We start from the raw sequence: 19,782 nt of genomic DNA, 5'->3' as shown, positions 1-19,782 counted from the left end.
GCTCATATGCAGCATGCAAATTTATTTCCCTAATAATCAGACCTGGAGATTGCCCAAGAGGATTAATAGCATCATTCCTTATGACCGCCAGGATATTATGCACCTCTGACATGGAAAAATTGTGTTAGTTCTACAGAGAAAACGCAAGGATATTTGTCCTGCTAGACAATATAATAGGCTGGTGCATCATCAGATTACAATGTCATTTCAAAAACCTTGAATACAAATAATGTACAGTGGGGGAAATGTTGGTACAACCTCCCTTAATTCAGTAGCCTTGAATTCACATGTATTTTTTGCCTGTTTTTTTTTTTCTTTTTTTTTTTTTCCATTATAGCCTGTAGAACACTGCAAGAAAAAGGCAGAGGTATTTTATATTAAAACCAAACCATATCTTTTTGTTTGTTCCTATGTTATTCTTTGAGAATACTGTATATGGACAGTGCAAGAAAAAATAACATAAAATCCACTGCTTCCAATTTTTCAAAGAGCTGAATACACCCATAGCTACCGTATACTGTATTCTATATGTGAATACAGAGCAATTTATTTGCACAATTGCTTAATTTTGCTTCGCAAGTCAAAGCAATGTGTTCTGCCGGCTCTGGTATTCACATAGGAAGAATTCTAATTTTTAAAATCTTTTTTAAATGAGTTGGTCAGGAATTTTCTAAAAAAAGAAATGTTTCCTGCTGTACTTTAGACCAAAGAACACTGCCTTAGAGACAAGACAAAATTTCATTATTATGCGCATGGGAGCAATAAGATTAGCTCCTATTGCTGCCCCTAAGGTGGAGCAGCAGGAGGAACCAATGGGACGATGCTAATGTGTATGTTAATAGTATTCTCCTAGAAGAAGTTGGGATAATTAAACATGTACCATCTCTTTAAGACAGAACTGCACACATTTTCTTCGGATGGGTGTTTACAAGATTTCCAATTTCAGGTCACAGCCATTTCTGAGATTGCTTAAGAAAGAGATGGGAATAACTTATCTTATTCATGTATTCAAAGAACCTTGTAAAATGTGCAAAACATAACAGTTTTAAGGGGCAAAACATGTATCTTGCCTTGACAGACCTGCTTTATTATGTGTAGTGTTGTACACTGACCTAATATATTGAACATTTTTAGCTAATATACCTTGTAGGAACCAGCCTTTAATGTGATGGATTTTATAGTATCTCATTAGGGTGTGTTTATATAACCTGATACTAAACACATTTTCAGATTCATGTTCCTTATTAAAATTGTGAGCTGTATTGATTTTTAGTTGAACAGCAACGGAGTCATTTTAATATTAAGAAAGGCTGTTCTGAAGTTATTTTCACAGATCACAACTACGGCGACACAAACAGTGCACATCTCCCTCATCTTTCTTTACAGCCTCAATTACAAGAATCAGGATGTGTTACCCCACCTGCTTTTCCATTGGTTGAGCAATTCTCTTCCACCATTTAGAATACCAAAATGCATTTTTATTCATTGGTTTGGGGGGTAGGTTGTTTTTAAATATACACTCATGACAAGCCACCAAATAGTATTTATATTTTTTCTTATAAAGAACTGTGTGTTTTTAAAAACAAAACACTTTAATGCATCTGCTTTTCAAGTTTCCATAACAAACTGAGTAGCTATAGCAATGTTTACTCTAATACAGCAAACACAAAAACTTAGCATTCCAAGCAGTGTAAAAAAAAATAATAACTTTCACATCCTAATGTCTCCATTTTGTAAACCAGTCTTCAAAGGTAAATCTAATGTCAGCAATAAATAGAGTGGCTCCAATATTTCTCTGAGGAGTCATGGGGAAATAATGATCTTTGAGGCACTGTAAATAGTTTAAATTATTGGAAGGTCCTTGTAAGAAATGAAATATGAGAATTAAAAAAAATAAACTCTATTTCTTTATTGTGAAGTTACGGCATTTGGAGATAGCCCAAATTTTAAATGCAAATATTTAGAGAGAGAAATTATCGCCTCTGAGACAAGCAAATCATACACTTCTTCCTCACTCTTATTGATTTAATGAACAGTTTGTTAATATAATGCAGTTTGAAAAACGAAAAACAGACATAGAAGAGTAGGTGTTCCTTACGTTTCTGCATTTCTAAAATCAACCGTTAAGTCTTCAGCAGGGAAAAGGCTTGAAATTAAATTGCAGCATCTAGAAACTACTAGATTTAACACAGGCACTTGTGTGCTTTCAATTTAACTACACCTGTTACTTTGCCACAAGACCACAGAAGCAGTTCAGGAGTCTCTAGTAATTGCTATATTTGGCTGAAGAAATTTTAGGTCTGGCCTGGTTCTCAGAAAGCAGATTTCCTTTTATTTTGCCCCTGGCATGCTATTCATTATTAAACATTAAAGTTGTGTCAATTACTTCCTTCCATAGTTGATTATTATCCCGGTTATTCTACCAGCTAATCAACCCTTTTCTAAAACATGTCTAGCACTGACTTTGAATTGATGTACAGAATATAATTATTTGTGCAAATTTCTTTTGTTTCTCGTTAACCACAGAAATTGGTTAATTACTTTAATCCACGCAACCCCTCAAAAAGAAAGTATCTTACTTTACCAATTTATTTTTAATCAATATTAGGCGAGCTTTGAAAGTTGACAATTCAGCCAATGTAAGACACTGCACTGAGAGAAGAAAGTATTTTATACATGTCCTTTAAAGCGGGTTGAAAACACCTTCATCTGAAAGACTTTGTTAGCTTTATCAGATCCAAGGCTCTTCTGTTTGAGGTGTAATTATTTTACCATTATTACATGCAAGGCTTTTAACAGAACAGTCGTTCCTTCTATTTAAGCAGTAAGTTTTATAATTTATTACATCTCCTTGGTCATCAACTCGGTATACAAACAGTTGGTCACCAGTGACCAATTACATTAAGGTTAAGCAACATAACTTTAAATTAGAAATAAGCTAATGTATCTTCATCAAGGGCCTGCTGTGTTTCCAGTGCTGTTTATGAGATGATACTAAATGTGGATATGGAGCACGCTCACTGGGACCAATTCCTATCGGCCTGAAAATGGGAAAGTCTTGAGCCTGCTCAGGTCCAGAGCTAATTAATGGGATAACATCTGCTTTACGCGTTCTGCTGTAGTAATTTCTCTCAACTTCACTGTGAAGATGCATGGGAAACTATCAGAGAAATAAGTATCTATGTTGAACCATATTAATCTGCGGTGGGTCTGAAAATGGGAATTTCAATTCTCCTATTATCCCAGGGATGGGTGGTGGGGCAAGGAACAGGATGCAGAGCTTTTTTCTGTAGATTACACAATATGCAGCATAGGATATATATTAAGTTCTGTCTGCATGCATATGCTTACAAACATACTTGCTATTCAACCACATGTGGGTTTGGTTTTTGTGTGTGATTATTTTGTTTTGTTTTGTTTTTAAAGAAAATGCAACAAGCAGATGAAGATGACCATGCTCCTCCTGCAACAACCAATTTTATCCAGGAAGATGGGGAAGTGGTTTTATCACATTACTTAAAAACAGCATGAATTGCTAAAGAAAAAAATACAGTTCTGTAAAACAGGCTTCAAAAGTGATAAGCACACTTACTTCATTTTATCAGCCTGTGTACAACACACACTGGTATGAAGGGCTATGCACCTATTCTGATTTGAGGTTTAAATAAATACAACACGAAAGGAACACTGACCAGCCAAAAAAAAAAAAAAGTGAGAATATTTTTCTGAAAAACCCACAGAATTCTGAATGCAGGCATCTCCTCACCTGAATCTTATCACTTTGTCTGAAAATTAATGGGCAATTTTAATTATAGCGAGATGCATTTTGCTCCTGAGTTTTTCCTGGTGAAGTCCTGCAGGGCACAGAATCAGACTGCTGAGGAGAGATGTTCTGTTTTTACACACGTATGCTTCTCTGTGTGCCTGTGTCTCTCCCTGTATATATGTAAAACAATATTTTTAATGTCTATATTATAAACATATTTATGTACATAAAGCATATATAAATAAAAACAAATATGCAGGTCTCTGTGTGTATACATTGAGAGAGACATAAAAAAATAATTTAAAAAACAGAAACAGGTATGTACCATTAAATGTCTGAGTTTAGACTCGCAAAAACAGAAGAAATCATACTGTTTTCTTTATATGATGGTGATTATTATTATTATTGACTAAGTTATGATTTACAGGTTTAATTCTTTCAAGCTAATGCATACAAATGAATTGCATATGAACAAAAAAAAAAAAGAAAAAAAGAGGGAGGTCCTTACAATAATGAAATTACATTAATAGTCATTCACCTTTACCTAAGAGGTTATGAGTTCATATGTCAACTCTATGGAATATTTTCCATAATTTGTATGCCATTGTGTACATTCTATTTATTTGTTTGCTACAAGGTATTGAAATATTCAGGCTATTGGGAATTAAATGCTTATTTGACTAACAATGCTTATCTGTGAATTAATGGTATAAAACATGGAGTTTTCTAAACGGCTGTCACTCAGTTTTATTTAGGCAGATACTACTGAGACGAGATTCAAGGTCTTTCAAAGAACACTAACATCTCAAGCTTAGGGGAGGAAAAATATTATTTACTTAACATTTTTAACAATCCTATGTAATTGTATGAGTTACTGGAATGAAATAGTGCTGGCTCCTGTCAGATGCAAATGACGATTGCACAATGAACCAGGATGGTACGGTGCACATGCAGAAGCTAGAAAGGCTTTGTTCTGAACTTTTGTGAGTGCATGTGTCTACAGGGAGGGAGTCAGGAGAGAGAAGGAATGGGATTTCAAGTCCTAGATAATGCAAAATTTGTATATGAACCATTAAATTTGAGACCTGAAAACAGACTTGATTTTTAATTTGCTTAAGCATACAAAGATGGTCATCTTCACCACTGTTACAATATTCTGATTTGCAGGTAGGGTTAATAGAAAGCACACAGCTACTGTTCTTTTTCTTTCTCCTGAAAATGTGCCATAAGGCAATACGGTTATAACAGGGGTGAATCCTCAGTTCTGTTAGTCTATCTACCCTGTCAATGTTATTTGAACCCTTATTTTCCTTAAGGGGCTCATTCAGCTGTCCTAATATGTATACAGTGATAATATAGTCATACGCATAATAAAAAAGAGCTTCAAAATTATAGTCTGCTTAGTAATAATGCAGTGCTGTGCTGGAGTGATTGGCAACTGTTGATCCAATTATATCACAGGTTGCTTCTTAAAATTCAGGGATAAGAGATTGATATATAATGTGCTGTAAAGTGTAAAAGAACTGGACAGGAAATAAGGCAGGCTGAATTTTTTAGTGCTTTGATCAAATTAGAACCAGGTTGATGAAAGGAAATGCCTTGGGTTCTCTGCTTGAAGTTTTGTGTTATACAAAAGGCTCTTGAAACGATCAATTTTGCACATGTCACTCAGTAAGTTTAGACTGAACGAGCCTCTGTCTGTGCCAGGAAGAGCCCCTGCAACGGATCGCTCACAGTGCCACTCGGCACAGGATGGGAGCGTTGGCAGATGCTCAGAAATGAGCGTGATGAGCCAAAGGAGGGACAATCACAAATTATGGGAATACCCCAGATTTGCAGCTTTGTTTTTCAGGTTTCTGCACAGCCCTTACTTGACTCAAGAAACACAGATCGTGAAAGCCAGAAAAGGGTCACCTGGTGAATACCCCGGAAATAAATGCAGGATTATCTTTGCTGCTGGTCTTTTAAGCATTTATCTAACTAACTCACTAACTAGCTTTCATCCATTGTAACCCTCTGCCTATCCCCTGCTTTTAAAACAGCTACTATTATTTATGAAGTGCTGTAGATGTGCAGTGAGAAGCACAGGGACTTTTTGCTCTTATTTTTCCTTGAGGACAACTTAAAAGGAGAGAAAAAAGCACGCATGAAAAGGCACCTTGCAGGTAAGGCTGTGGTTCTTCTGTTGCTTGGTCTGTCTCTGAAGAATGACTCCATAGTGGCTAGGCCTGTATGAGACACAACCTCGCTGGTACTTTTCTGGGATCAATCTCACTCTGTACTACACGCTACTCAATGCAGCGGTTTAAATCCCACCGTTTTAGTCTTAATGCATTAACATTTCAGCACTCCTCAAATGCATCCTGGAAATCTGTCTCCTCCTCGTAACTCTTGTCCCCAGATCAGAAATTGTGAAATTTGAAGCGAGTCACCTAACTGGGTCCGGTACACATCAATGCGTCTGACACGGAGATTTAAGAAAAATACACTGAGGGGTGTTTGGGGTGGGTTGAGAAACAATTAAATTCCCAAGCTCAGGTACCACAGAATTTCTCATAAGCCTGCTGCAGCAGGGAACAGGCAGGAACTACTGAAGGAGCCACCAGCGTTAAAATAACCTGCTGAATTTCCATCATCCTCAGGGACTACCTGCATGGAAACTCTTCTGTTTTGGCCTATCTTCCTCCGCGAGGAACTCCTCCAGAAAAAGAGGGTTTCCAGAAATAATATTACAGGATGGGGAGCACTGATAGATCAGTGCGGTAACCTTCACCTAGGCCTTCCAATTCAGTTTTGTGTGAATTACATCAAATTGTGCTGGGTATTTGTGTTGGATGCAGAGGAGTTGAATAGCTGCCCATTTCTACACCAAAGCAGCTCTTTTGAAGTTGATTGGTGTTCCCCAGTAACAGAAACACTGCACAGTATTGAAAATGACAGGACATCACAGTGCAATTTCACTAAAAAAGATGCATGGGGTATTATTTGAATAATATTTCTCTGAGTTCCAAGACTGGAGTTGGAGAAACATCGTTACGATTTGTGCATGCGATTCACCTCCACTCCGGTGGCAGACATTCACAAGTGCACGTGCTAATAAGGGATAATTTGACAATATGGTAGAGGTCTGTCTTTCCAGTTCTATTATCTGTGAAAGATACAGTTCCTTGTGCCAACTTGGTCGCGCAGCAGTAGCATTTTGCTCCGCAGCCAAAAAAACAAGGATCTGCCAACAGAGCTGAACGCTAACACGCTGGGCCAGGAGATCAGGATAGGAGAAGAGGATGGTGCTGCCCTGGGCAGAACGCTTCACCTCCAGCACTGCCCGCAGGCCAGCTGACAACAACTCCCCCCACCTGCTTGGAAGCAGACATCAGCAAAAGCGCCAAACAACGCCGGCTTTCAGGGTGGAGAAACAAGGAAAACCTTCCCAGCACAGAGGCACGGTCCGGCCAGGCGGTGCTCCCCAGAGACACGCAGCTGATGCCTGCAGGAGCCTGGGTTTCTGTCTCACCGTGCTCCCTGAAGACACGCTCTATCATGACAACTCGGGGTGTTATGAAAACATAAGGAGCAGGATAGAATGGATATACTTAAAATAATAGTTTATTTAAAGTATTTCCCATAACATTTGCTTTCTTCTTCTTATCTGCTTTTCTTTTTTTTTTTTTCTTAGATCACACTTAATATGATTCCATGACATCAATGTGTGGCTGAAATTGAAAGCTGTATTCTCCTAAATGTGTTCCTAACGTCCCTTTTTTTACAGAGCTGCCAGGGGCTATTCTGCATTCCCACAACTGCTACAAACGTAACATATTGTTTTGCAATAAAAATTAGCTATAAAAGTGTGAAAAATGCCAGAGATCCAAATGTGAGAAACAAGAGAAGGGGGTACGGCTTTCACACCCTTTTAGTGGACATTTTATTTATTTTTCAAATGGAGTAGACATATTTATAGCTACTGTATTTCAATTATCTCTAATTTCACACATTTTATGCAAATTCTAGACATTTTAATTGCAAATGAGAAGGAAACTTATTTTTAAAAGTGGAGCAACACAACATTTCAGATCTCAATTTTAATTCCAAATTTATCTACATCACTGTTAAAAACTTTTAAAACCTCATTTACACTGTGACTTAAAATTAGGCGCTATTTAAAACCAAAACAAAAACAAAAACAAAAGACTTCCATACCAATTAGTTACACCTCCAAAACCTTTTCCACACATTCTTAAATATTTTGTCTTTAAATCAAAATTTTTAGGTAGAAAAATTTAGGAAGCTGAAATGATACTATTCATCAGCGACATGTTGTTTTAATGAGAGTCAATAATATAACAGTATTGTCCATAACTGATGAAAATTAATGACTACCCATCTTATTTTCTTTTTCTGCCTCCATGACTTCAATAACCCAGGACATGGGGTATTAGTTAAATCCTTGCTTAGCTGCCATTCAATGGGAAATTCTTTCCAAAGGATAAACCACACTCTGCCCTTGGCTGCACAAAAATTCCCACCATGCACAAAGAGCATTAGTGACAAAGGTCACACCTTCCAAGTAGCGTTCCCCAGTAGGTTACTCTTACTGGATGTTAATAAGCGTATGGCCTTCAATGCTGAACCAAACGTGATAAATTCAGATCCTGTTGAACTGGTGCTGGTTTCGAGCAGGGCCGATTTCCTAGTGGATCTGGAGCTCCAAGTCCAAGTAAGGGGCCGGGCGCCCAGCCATGATGCTGGATTTGAGCAGCCCGTGCAGGGCGCTTGGCACCTATGCAGAGCCCTGCTCCTGCAGCCTGCCCGGTTCAGCACCTGCCCGCAGATGCGACCTGCTCTGGGGTAAACACCACCATCAATTTTGCCATGCAAAATCCATACTCTGAAAATGCTATTCCCCAACCACGGAATATAGACTGACAACGAGTGCTCTTCTCTTCAGACAGAACATGAGCATTGATGCCACTCTTTGCTCACAAGCCACTACCCAGCTCTTATAAGATCTTTACGGCACACGCGTTCATGTTGAGGTATGCGCACGCAACCACAGGTTTAAAATCACACTGGTGCCTACGGAGCTCTCTAAGCTGAGAATCCAGTATTTGACTTCTCGCTATCCAATGAAAAGGCCTTTCAAAGTTCCAACTATTTACTGAAAAGCATAAAGTAATTTTATTATAAACAGAAATTTACTGTCTGAAATGTGTTGTTGTGGTTTTTTTCCCCTGCTTTCTTTCTATTTGGTAATTTATTTAAATGCATTCAAAAATGCATTCAAAAAATGAGACATAGCACTTTGGTTAAGACATCTGTATTTCAAACCAATGTCTCCAGGACTGTGAGCAGCTCTGTTAATACTCTTTTTATTTGATTAGGGTAATCTGCTGCTGTGCTGTCTTAATCTTTATCCACTACCTTTTAACCAATCAATATTTTAGGGTTATAGATTTGGAAGGTAGATGATAATTTTGTAGATAAACTCTCTAGGCACTGCTGACATGGTATGGTTGCATATTTAATATCTTTTCAGAGGATTCACAACTCCAGCAACATAAGAATCTGCCCAGAAAAAAAAAAACATTAAACCTTAAATTTTCAAAGCTGTGTGCAGGGATTTGGCCACCTGACTCCTATTAATGTCAACGAAAATTTAGGGTTAAGAAAAGCAATGTCTTTTCCCTCAGATCATTTCTTTTTTGAAAGGAACCAGAGAACAAGAGAAAGGAAATGAAAAGCAACTTTGTACCGCAGGCTGAGACCGGCAAGGCCTGCTGTTGGGGCAGGAAGTACACAGAAGCAGAACATTTGTTCACTAAAATTAGTGAGCATCTCCACATGTATCAAAACAGGTAGGTACAAAGACAAGTTCAGAAGCAAAAAACCCAGGTTTTGTCTTTTTAAAATGTCATTAAAATATATATTTTTTAATTTTGTTCAGCTAAAGTTATCTGTTGCTTACAATATTAATTTTCATGCAGATAAAATTAGTTGTCACTCCTCTGTTTATGGCCTAATTACCTTTTGTAAGGAAAAAACAAAACAAAACAAAACAAAAAAACATGAGGGCGGGAGAAATGAAAGGAATAACAATAAAGCATAGCTATCTACCCTTCAGCAAGGGGGGGGTACTTTGTGATATGTTACCCGTGGATTTCACCAGCGCTGTGCTTGTGTTTCACATCCATGACACCCGGTTTGCTGGGGCTGTTTTGCCAAGCTGGGCTGTGCTGGCCTCTGCCTGCCCTCAGGTCAGTGCCCGGGGATGGGCAGGATGGGCATAACTGTCCTCGGCTACTTCTGCAGAGCTAGGAGCCTTAAGATGATTCAATTCCCTTTTCATACGGGGGACAGTCACAGAAATCTGGGGCAATGGCTTGAAATAAACAGCCACCATAGAGTAAATCACTGTACTTTCACCTTGGAATTTTTTCCACTCTGATTCTGGTTTTGGAAATAGTAAAATCGCTTTTATATCATCTGGAAGTGGGTGCTAGGCATGCCACCAAAAGGCTGCAAGACTTGTAAACAAACCGACAGAGCCCGATGTTCCAGTACTACAAATGTTGGAAACTAGAACATTTTTGTCTCATTTCAGTCACCTCTATGCAAATCAATAGAACCTTCAGCTAAGGAGCAAATACCACAAACGCTGAGTATATTTCTTAGAGCTTTGCCCATTGCATTGATGTGATAGGCAGTATCTCCTCAGAGATGAGCAACACTTGGAGAACACCGAGATGGGAATACGCTGGTTCACCTCAAACTCTAAAGCTACTCTGACCAGGAAAAAGGAAAAAAGTGACTATAAACCAGTCCCAATAAGACAAACATGAGAACTGAACTCCTTCCAGCTGACATCCTGTCTAGGAAATGGGTCCCCTGAGGCTCTTTGAGAGGAAGAGAGTATGTCCCTTCCATACAGGAAGACGCTAGATACAGTCTTTCTCTATTCATACAACATTCGTGTTAAGTTGCAGCCACGATGCCGTACCTACCTGGCAAAGCTTGGCAGCAGCGCATGCACAAGATGAGTGAATCTGGCCACAGATAGAAGTTGTCTTTTTGAAGCATTCTTTGGAGCATTGCCATGAGATCTGCCCAGCTACAGTTTTGAATATATTTGACGATCAAGAAATTTCTATCTGTGTTCATTTCACAAGAGGTAAACGTCTCCTTTTTGGTAGGAAAAACCCTGCTCCCTGGAAGTGACTGTAATCTCATCTGACGTGGTATTTGTAAACGTACTGTGGTGTCCCAACCTATTTACTGTGTTTACATAAAACTCCCCGAAATCTCCACATTCCTTGAAAAGTTAATCCAGTACAAATATTGACTGGCTGTCAATTGAGCATTATTGACTTGCTGCAGGACTGTGCTTTATTGCCTTAACTGATGAAACTTGTTCTCCTTGCTAAATTTTTTGGCCTGTTTTGGGCCAAATACCATTTCCTAGGCTGCACCTCTTCCACTCACTGCGGTGGGGTTGTCTCTTCTGGTTAGCTAGAGTGGTAGGACAGCTGAAGTACTTTGCCATGTGCACCAGGAGCTTGGAGAAGGAAGCCAACAACCCAACCCAGTCTGTGTTGTACAGAAAGGACCTGCGCCAACACCATTCCCTTCTCCTGTAAATATTTGGCCACAGCAGCTCCAATACAGCGATTGCCCTCTTAGCAACCACATACAGTTGTACGGAGCTGAGTTTCCAGGCAGGCTGGAAGGGTCTACGAACACTTCAGCAGGGTCCATGAACGGTAACCAAGAAAAGCAAACGGACTACCAGGAGGCTTAGATTCCCAGTGTGGGAGTCTACACCTTCACCGGGAGCTGGCTGTTGTCATTTGGTTTGGTTAGGAATTCTGGAATTAGAAAAGCTGAAAACTTTGGATACCTTTGTGTCATTTAATCAGGAGTAGTACAAATCAGGTCGACCAGAAACCAAAGTTCATGATACACACCAATCATATTCTGAACACCTGAGAAAACATTATTTATCATTTCATTTTTTTAAATCTATAGTTTCTAGACACAGATAATCAGAAACCACAAATAACAACTTTCACATCATTCCCTGATATTGCAACAAATCCTACGTTTTAAAACGTTTTAAGGTTTGACCCCCAGGTCAAGTGAAACTGACAGTAAATCTTAGGATGGATTCGATATCGTTAAGCTGCAAAACCCCAAAACCATTACAAAAGATTTATCAGAACTTATAAGAAATGAACCCAAAATATTTCAGTCAGGGCACGGAAGGGCAAAAGGGTGGAATGGTACACAGGTAAAGAACCACAGAACTTGGATGTCCATGGCAAGTCATTACGTTGGTACTCCTTTCTGACCTCAAAACAACATTTAAGAAGGAATTTGGTGAAAATTGCAGTTAAGGCAGGCTTATATATATGTGCGTGTATCTCACAAAGGAATGGAATAGAGTGGACACTTACACTTTGCAGAAGCACTATCTGCGTCTCCACATGGGGATGCTTGTCATACAGTGTACAACTGCAGGGCAGTATTTGGTTCTGAGACAGGACGGTGCCACCATCTGTTCCTTCTGTTCTTATCAACAGTCTAGTGAGAGAAGGGCACAGAGAGGAAAAATGAATGGGGATATGTTTTCTATGTCTTATTACTACTTTTTCAATTCATATTCTTTATAAATTTTTATGTCAAGCTTGGGTGATGGGACAGTCCAATTCTTTTAATTGAATATACTCCAATTACCTTTTTGGGAACTGAACAAAGCCACGACAGTTTTGCTTTCAGATTGCCAACGACACAGCAAATTTATTCTTGCCTAATATGTTTTATTTATTTCAGCATTTACAACACTTTTTTTTTTTTTTAAACAGGACTTCCTTTACTTTTAAATAAAAGGCTTTTAAACATTTGACAAGTAGAAGAATCTACCCTGGAACACCAGCTATGTCAAGAACATCTGCCCCTTGTTAAGATACTCTAGCTAACTTAAATAAGGTTAAATGTTGATATTTTCATTAGCTCAGTTGTTATTAAGTGTTTTTTTCTTTCTTTTTAAAGTCATCACAATTTTTTTAAGGGTCTGATTTGTGATAAGATCTTTTTTTCTTTTAACAAAACATGTGTTATCACTCAAATCCTGTCAAAGGAATTCAAGGTGTCTTAAGCAGTTTAGCTAACAGCCTCCAAGAGCGTCACAGTAGTACTGCCATATGTCCCAGACTGAAGCAACTGTCTCCTCTGCTCTTCCTTCAGCAGACCCCACGCTGCTCGCTCTTATCCCCACTGACCATTGTAAAGAGCAAGAACAAGTGCTGTGTCAGATGGTAAGAGAGCAAACAGAGCTGCCCTCAAAAAAGCAAACAAATAAAAAAAATGCTAAAGAAGACAGATGATTCAACAGTGGCTACCCTCTGCCGGATGTTACTAGGAGTTACTTTTTTCCTGTAAAATGTTATTTGGATATTAAACATGGGGTGGGAAAATCAGTATCATAACAAGCCTCTTCCTCTTCCAACAGGTTTAGCCACAGAAAATGAAATTCTCTATTTAACCGACAGGCCTGATATTATCCCCATTTCTGTAAGTGTGCTACTGCCTGAAAAGTCATGGCGCATCTGCAATTTAAATAGCTGGTGTGACACCTGCAATCACACCTCCGGCAACGCTGTTAAACTCTCCCGTCCTGCCCCAGCCACGGGGGCTTCACCTGGCTTGTACTTCTGCAATAGAAGTGCTCTGCGGCAATTCCTCTCTCAGACATGCTCCTGATGTGTGAGCTCAGTCAGAAGATGAAACGCTCCATGAAAAATATATATATGTATTTTACATACTGTAACTGGCATTAAAACCATTTTCCGGTGGAATATGTGTAGCTACTTTCTGCAGGATTCGAAAAGAGGTTTGAGAGTACTCTGTAGCTGTTGGTCCATTTTCACCTCCCGCTCCTCGTTCACGCAGCTTAGTTCAGGCACAAAAGGAGCCGCTTGTGCTCTGACACCTGGCACCTGCGCGATCACCCCACATCCTCCAGCGGGGCTGCACGGGGCCCTTGAGAACGGAGCTGCCTGGCAGGGGTGTGCACGGGGCTGCGGGAGTGGAAACGTGCAGCACAACCAGCCTGGCTAGCACTGGGTTTGAAAGGTGAGACATAACCATTTCCCATACAGATGGCATATCAGTTTACATCTCACACTGAGAGTTTGTGCTTGGTTGTACCAGAAAAGGGAGAAACAAATTACAACAGAGTCAGAAAGCCCCCGCAAAGCGAGGCTATGGGGGACCCCAGCTGTACTTGAACCAACCACAATCACACCATCAGCATGAGGTGTAAAAAGTGCCAAAACAAGATGAAAACACTGATGCTCCATATGTTAAAAAGCTTGGGTTTTGCTGTAGCCCAAAATCCTTCCCTCCCCACATACCTGTACATAATAATAATAATAATAAAAAATAAGCCCTCAAGATCAAATAGTCAGTGGTATCTTAAAAGAAAAAAAGAAGACAGGCTTAAGAAACCAAATCCTTGTAATAAATAATATATTATGAGTTAAGGAGATGAACTGACAAAGTGGTGCACCTCTAATCTCTTCCCTGCAACAGCGAGAAGAGCTGAATCACTCACACATTTTTCTTTAAGCATGTTCAGGAATTGTTCCTACTCTCCACTTTCTCTAAGAATATCATGCTTTACTAATTTACCAGATTGACTAAGCTACACATCAGCAGCATTGTCAGTTTTAACCTGTAATTTTACCTTGTAAAAATATAATTTCTGAACATTTTCTCACCAGAATATAATTGACTATTTCAGGGCAGGTTTAAATTAGGGCTGAGAGAATCAAGCCATTTAACTGATGCAAAGTGAGCTCTCTCTTTGGGGTTCAGAGGCAAGACCTTTCCTCACAAACCTCCCATGTTCACTGCTCGGCAGCTGTGGCTCTGACATCAATCTAATGTAAATTTTGCATGTGCCCATACCTGGGGACTCACTGCAGCCTTGCAGAGCATCAGGGGCCATCTCACTCAGGACTCCCAGTTACTCGTTTATTTCAAACCTGAAATGACACCTGTTTACCTGAACTATGATTTCAAATAATAATCTCTACAAGAAAAACACTCGGAACAGCATGGCAAAGGTGCCATGCCCATAAGGAAAGCTACCTGGCCCATATTTCTGAGCAGTAAAATAGATGCCACTTCTTTATCCCTTAAGCCCTCCACTGAACATCACGCAGCAGGTACCTCCCAGAGCATTGTACAGCTATTGCAGGGCAAATTCCATGAGCAAGGTCCTCCCACCCTACACCCCTTCTGTGCTTCTTTACCAAGAACATGTCAATTCGGTTCCTCCTCTCCCAGCTTTGCCATCTGGGGAAAAAAAAAAAAGGGCCCCTACAACATCCAGCCCCCGTGCTGGAGGCACCAGCTTTTGTGAAAAAGTACACACCTTCCAAACAAGAACTGTTGAAAGAGAGAACGCTTTTGGTGTAATACACCACGCGGGAATTTTATAATGAAAAGTCAGGCAGCGACATAGAACAAAAGACTTCATGACATGATGCTTATTTTTAGAATGAGTGACAGTTTGGCATTCTGGTGTGAGAGGTGTAAACGGAATAAAACCCCTATTTTGCTTTTAACAGCTCAGAAGCTGGACAGATTTTTTTAAATGTAATTATTTTTAGCATGGCATTAGCAGGTTTTCATGCCTGCATAAGCCTGGTATATATGTGATTGCACTAAAGACCCCTGTAACTTGACAGGTCAAAAAGTAAATGGTGAGAATGTAACTTGTTTGTATTTGAACTAAGTTAGAAACTCTTTCAGTGACAAATCATACCTAGCCACCTTCTCTAATTTGTTTCCTTAGTCCAATAAAGCATTTCAACTTAAAAGGAATAAAGAAAAAAAAAAGAGATAGAAAAAAGAAAATGAAGAAAAGAGCAAAAAGGAAAAAAAAAGAAGACAGGTGCAAACTTATAATAGGGCAACAACAGAGCATTTTGTTAGCAGAAAGATAAATTTCAAATTCTAAAATGATTTTTCTTACATTAGTTATTTCAGTATTGTGGAGATTTTTGAATGATGCAATGATCATCAGAAACAACTTTGCCCACAGCTACGACTAAATGGAGCTGTTACTGGTCATCAGCTCACGAGACCACACTGACACAGCTAACGCTCACAATCCAAGCCAAAGACACACAAGTAGAATTGAGGAAGTGTAAAAACAGTATTACAAGCACTGGAGATGATCCCAAAGAGTACTTAGAAATAAGAACACTTGCAAAATGCTTGTAGGACAGTGGTTTTGTACTGAAAATTAACTCAACCACCAAATCAACCCCAGAGATGCAACTTCAGGGAAGACTCGTGCCAGGCCATCGACAAACGCTGGCAGAGGCAGCAGAAAACCAAAGTACATCTCCCTTATCTTTGACTGGAGATCCCAGCAACCTCTACTCTAGTCTATGTACATAATCAGCCTTTGCCTAAGGAGAAAAGAAATAACAGGGCCTAAAATGGCAATCTTGTGTGCTGCCTGCTGCAGCCAGGGCACACTTTTTCCAGAATTCATGCCTTTTTTTTTTCTTCCTATTCCACATTCTCTGCTTCTCTCACACTTTCTCACTGCTGCTCCACCTTCTTTCCCTGTGAAATCCTTATACCTTCTTCCACCCCACTCTCAGATGCTTTATTTTCTCACCATAATGGAAGTGGGCACCAAAACTTCAGCCTGCAGTGGGCTCCCTCCAAACCTGTGGCAAGGGAGGGCACCCAAAAGCAGATCTGTCGCTGCAGACCTGCCCAGTGACAGCTAGTGCTGCTGGCAAGGGCAGGGACTGCAGTTAGAATGACCAAAAAAAAAAAAAAAGGCAGCGGAGGAAAGGGGGAAGCCTGTTTTTTCAGCCCAGCTATTTGAGAGATAATTGCTGTAATTTTGTCTCTCCTGAATCTTTTTGCGAGGCAAGTGTTCTGAGGGGGGTAGATGTCTACTTCTTAAAAGTGAAATAATTCACACTGTTCTGGAAGTAGTTTTGTTAGTTTGAAATTTACACTTGGCCATTTCTAAATTCTAGGACAAGACCTAAAAACTGAAAAAAAAATACTGAAGAAAGAGAAACAGACAGATAGACAAGAAAGAAGATCAAACCATATACTGCTGGGAAGGAAGAAGAAAAAAAGACAAAGATTTTCACTTTGTCTGGCACAGTGTTTTCATGTTTTTTAAATCGTTCTGTATTTTCACAGCTTCAGCTGATATTTCTGAAATATGGAATTTGCATTTCCTAGGTGGGGAACGCTGCCAAAACTGTTAATCCCAGGCAGATGTAAAGTTGCGCCATTATATTGTGATGTGGCTCCTTAAAAACAACTTAAAAGGATAAAAAACAACAGCAACAAAAAAACAACCGCCACCACAAATATTCACCAACCCATATGGTCAATAATTGCTGTTTAATAGTCCTCCTATTACAAACCTAAAAAGCAGCAGCCAGAATTACCAGTAGAGTATTAATAAACAGGAATGAGTTAATAGTGCATAAAGACCTTCTAGTGGAACAGTGGGGGAGTTGAATATTCTTTTCTTAAGTCAGCTGTAAGTAATTACTACATGGTGTGCTTCTGACTATTACCATAACAGAGCAATTGGACGTGAAGAATGGATAATAGTATGGACATGGAGGTATTTTTAGAATATCAGCAGTGAGGCAGGTAAATGCCCTACTCAGGCACAAACCCTTATATAAGTTTAAATAAGTTTTCCTAATGACACCTAGCCCTAGCAGCAGTTTGAAAAGATCAATCTAATAAATTATTTAAAGTAACTTTCTAAGGACATGTCTGTGATATGTAAATAAGGGAACCGCCAAAAAAATCCCATGCAGCCATTAAGCAAGCAGCCAGCATTACGGTAACTACATAATCACAGGTTTCTCTCCGTTTCTTTTAGAGCAGTGCCTTCATCTGTTTGAATGCGGACTGTGCTTCACTCGCCTCCACTGGCTGCTCAGGTGAAAACTGAAATATTCAAACAGGAACTGTAGCTGTGATTGCAGGAGTTGTGGTTTGTCTACAATTGAGTTAGTCGTCCTCAGTGATTTAATGATGCATATCATTTATTTTAAAACATTGTTATAAGAGCATTCACTGAGATGCAGCTTCGTGTTCAAAGGACTGTCCATTATGCTCTGCAGCAGGGCTTTTCATGTACAACTACAGGCAGAGATATTGTCTATCGACACAACATATGCTCTCAGATAAAAACAGCTTGAGACTTTTGATTCAGAGAGTAGTAATTTTGTAAATGCACAGAAATATAATTTAAGGAATATTTTGAATTTTTCAGGCTATAGGTCTTTCTCCTGCTATGTTGCTACGCAGGGCAGATGTTGATTTTTCAATTTGCAGGTTTGTTAAGCATCATGGAATGTTTTGGTTCTCAATCAAGAATATTCTTCCCAAGTGGTTCCAAAGTCCTATGGCTGAAAATATATGCATGTCCTTTTTGTTTCTTAGCAGCATGTGTTCTGCATTCAATAGAAGCATAAAACAGATAAATGCGATGCCATTTATTGGACCAATATATGCGTTTGAAGCTATAGGATCTCCGAATGCAATGTATTTACAGGTTCTTTATGCTCTACAAAAGCCGTTTGTATAAGATAAGGGGCAATTGCATTTACAGTGTGTCATATGACAGAAGAGGTAAGATGATTTTGGCACCCCTAAAGAAAAGAGAGGTTGTGGTGCTGAGCTCCCCACAAAACTGGCTAACTTCAACAGTTGTGTATGACAGACCTGCTGTAACATCCTTGATATTTGTCCTGTATTTCCATGTAACAACCAGACACTGCTACGGAAACCACGTTGTGCCAGATCCATCTCTGCATAAAGTTGCTGACTTCAGGGCATTTTATCAAGATGGGCTTGGCCCTCTGCAGTCTTCTGCCCCATTAAATCTGAAGATTATGTGTTGTTCTTAGTTGTTCCACTGTTACCGTAATGGAGAGCTGATGTTACAATGTGGGTCAAACAAACAGCTAATTGTTCTTGGGCAAGGCTTAAGCAAAACCAGAATAAAGAGGCTGAGGACGTTAATAATAGTGCTTGGCGCTATTATAATAGCTTCTATCAGAGGATTTTGAATCACTTCGCAAGCTTTATAGTCGTCTTGCACATTGCTAAGCGTTTTTGATACTCCCATTTGAAAGTGAGACCATCATCTTAAGACCATGCTCATACATTTAGGTACTGGAACAGTGAGAGTTTAAACAATCAAGAAAGCCATACATGATAAAAGGCAAGCTTTAGGGAATCACTCTAAATGAGCCAACTTGGAATCAAAGCAAAAGTTTGCGAGGACATTTTTAAACAAAGAAGCTAAATAAAAAGAAAACAAATAGGCAACACTGAAGGAATAAAAACTGCATATGGACAAAGGGTTTTTTGTTGTTGTTGTTCGCTTGTTTCCAAAAAATTAAAAAAGCATACTTGCTGCTTTCTATCATTTTTGTGTGCTGCTGCCCACCCAGCAACTACTTTTGCTAAAGGATGGCACGGAGAAACCTACGCGTGTGGTTCGAGCTCCAGACCAGGGCTCAGCACAACATGCCAGACTGCAGGGGCAGGCTTCCTAAACACAAGCACCTTCAAGCAAAGGACTGACCACTGCCATGCCTAGAAAGGGTCTACAGTATTTCTGATACTGTGGACACATGCACACCTTCTTAAGCACACATCGTTAGAATATTCAACAATAACACCCCACTCTGCATCCGGTATGGAAAAATCCTATGGAAAGGTACTGACTTAAACAGGTCCTACGCAGGCAATGTAGAGGAAGGGTGAGAAGGGAGAACAGAAACATGAAGCTGTGACACAGAAGTCACACGATTGCAGCAGGTATCAAGGTCACCCACACTGACTTGGAAGCTGATTATGGGCAGAATAAATCTGGAGCTCTGGGGCTGACACAGGACAGGCCAAAAGTACAAAAAATAAGGTAACTTAAGACTGCTGAAAAC

General features: G+C 39.5%; 1 protein-coding gene across 1 annotated transcript in view; it reads right to left on the bottom strand.

The window, feature by feature from the left end:
* Window positions 1-19,782, bottom strand: part of LOC310897015 (uncharacterized protein) — a 547,020-nt gene that overhangs the window by 142,197 nt on the left and 385,041 nt on the right. Inside the window, exon 18 of the mRNA XM_083830110.1 lies at window positions 12,217-12,343. The gene's annotated coding sequence lies outside the window, so the exon portion shown is untranslated. The remainder of the gene's footprint in view (window positions 1-12,216; window positions 12,344-19,782) is intronic.

This window comes from Anser anser, assembly GCF_964211835.1.
Source record: "Anser anser genome assembly, chromosome: 3".
Classification (NCBI taxonomy): domain Eukaryota; kingdom Metazoa; phylum Chordata; class Aves; order Anseriformes; family Anatidae; genus Anser; species Anser anser.
The sequence above is the reverse complement of the archived record's forward strand: the minus strand, read 5'-3'. Positions and strand labels throughout refer to the sequence as shown.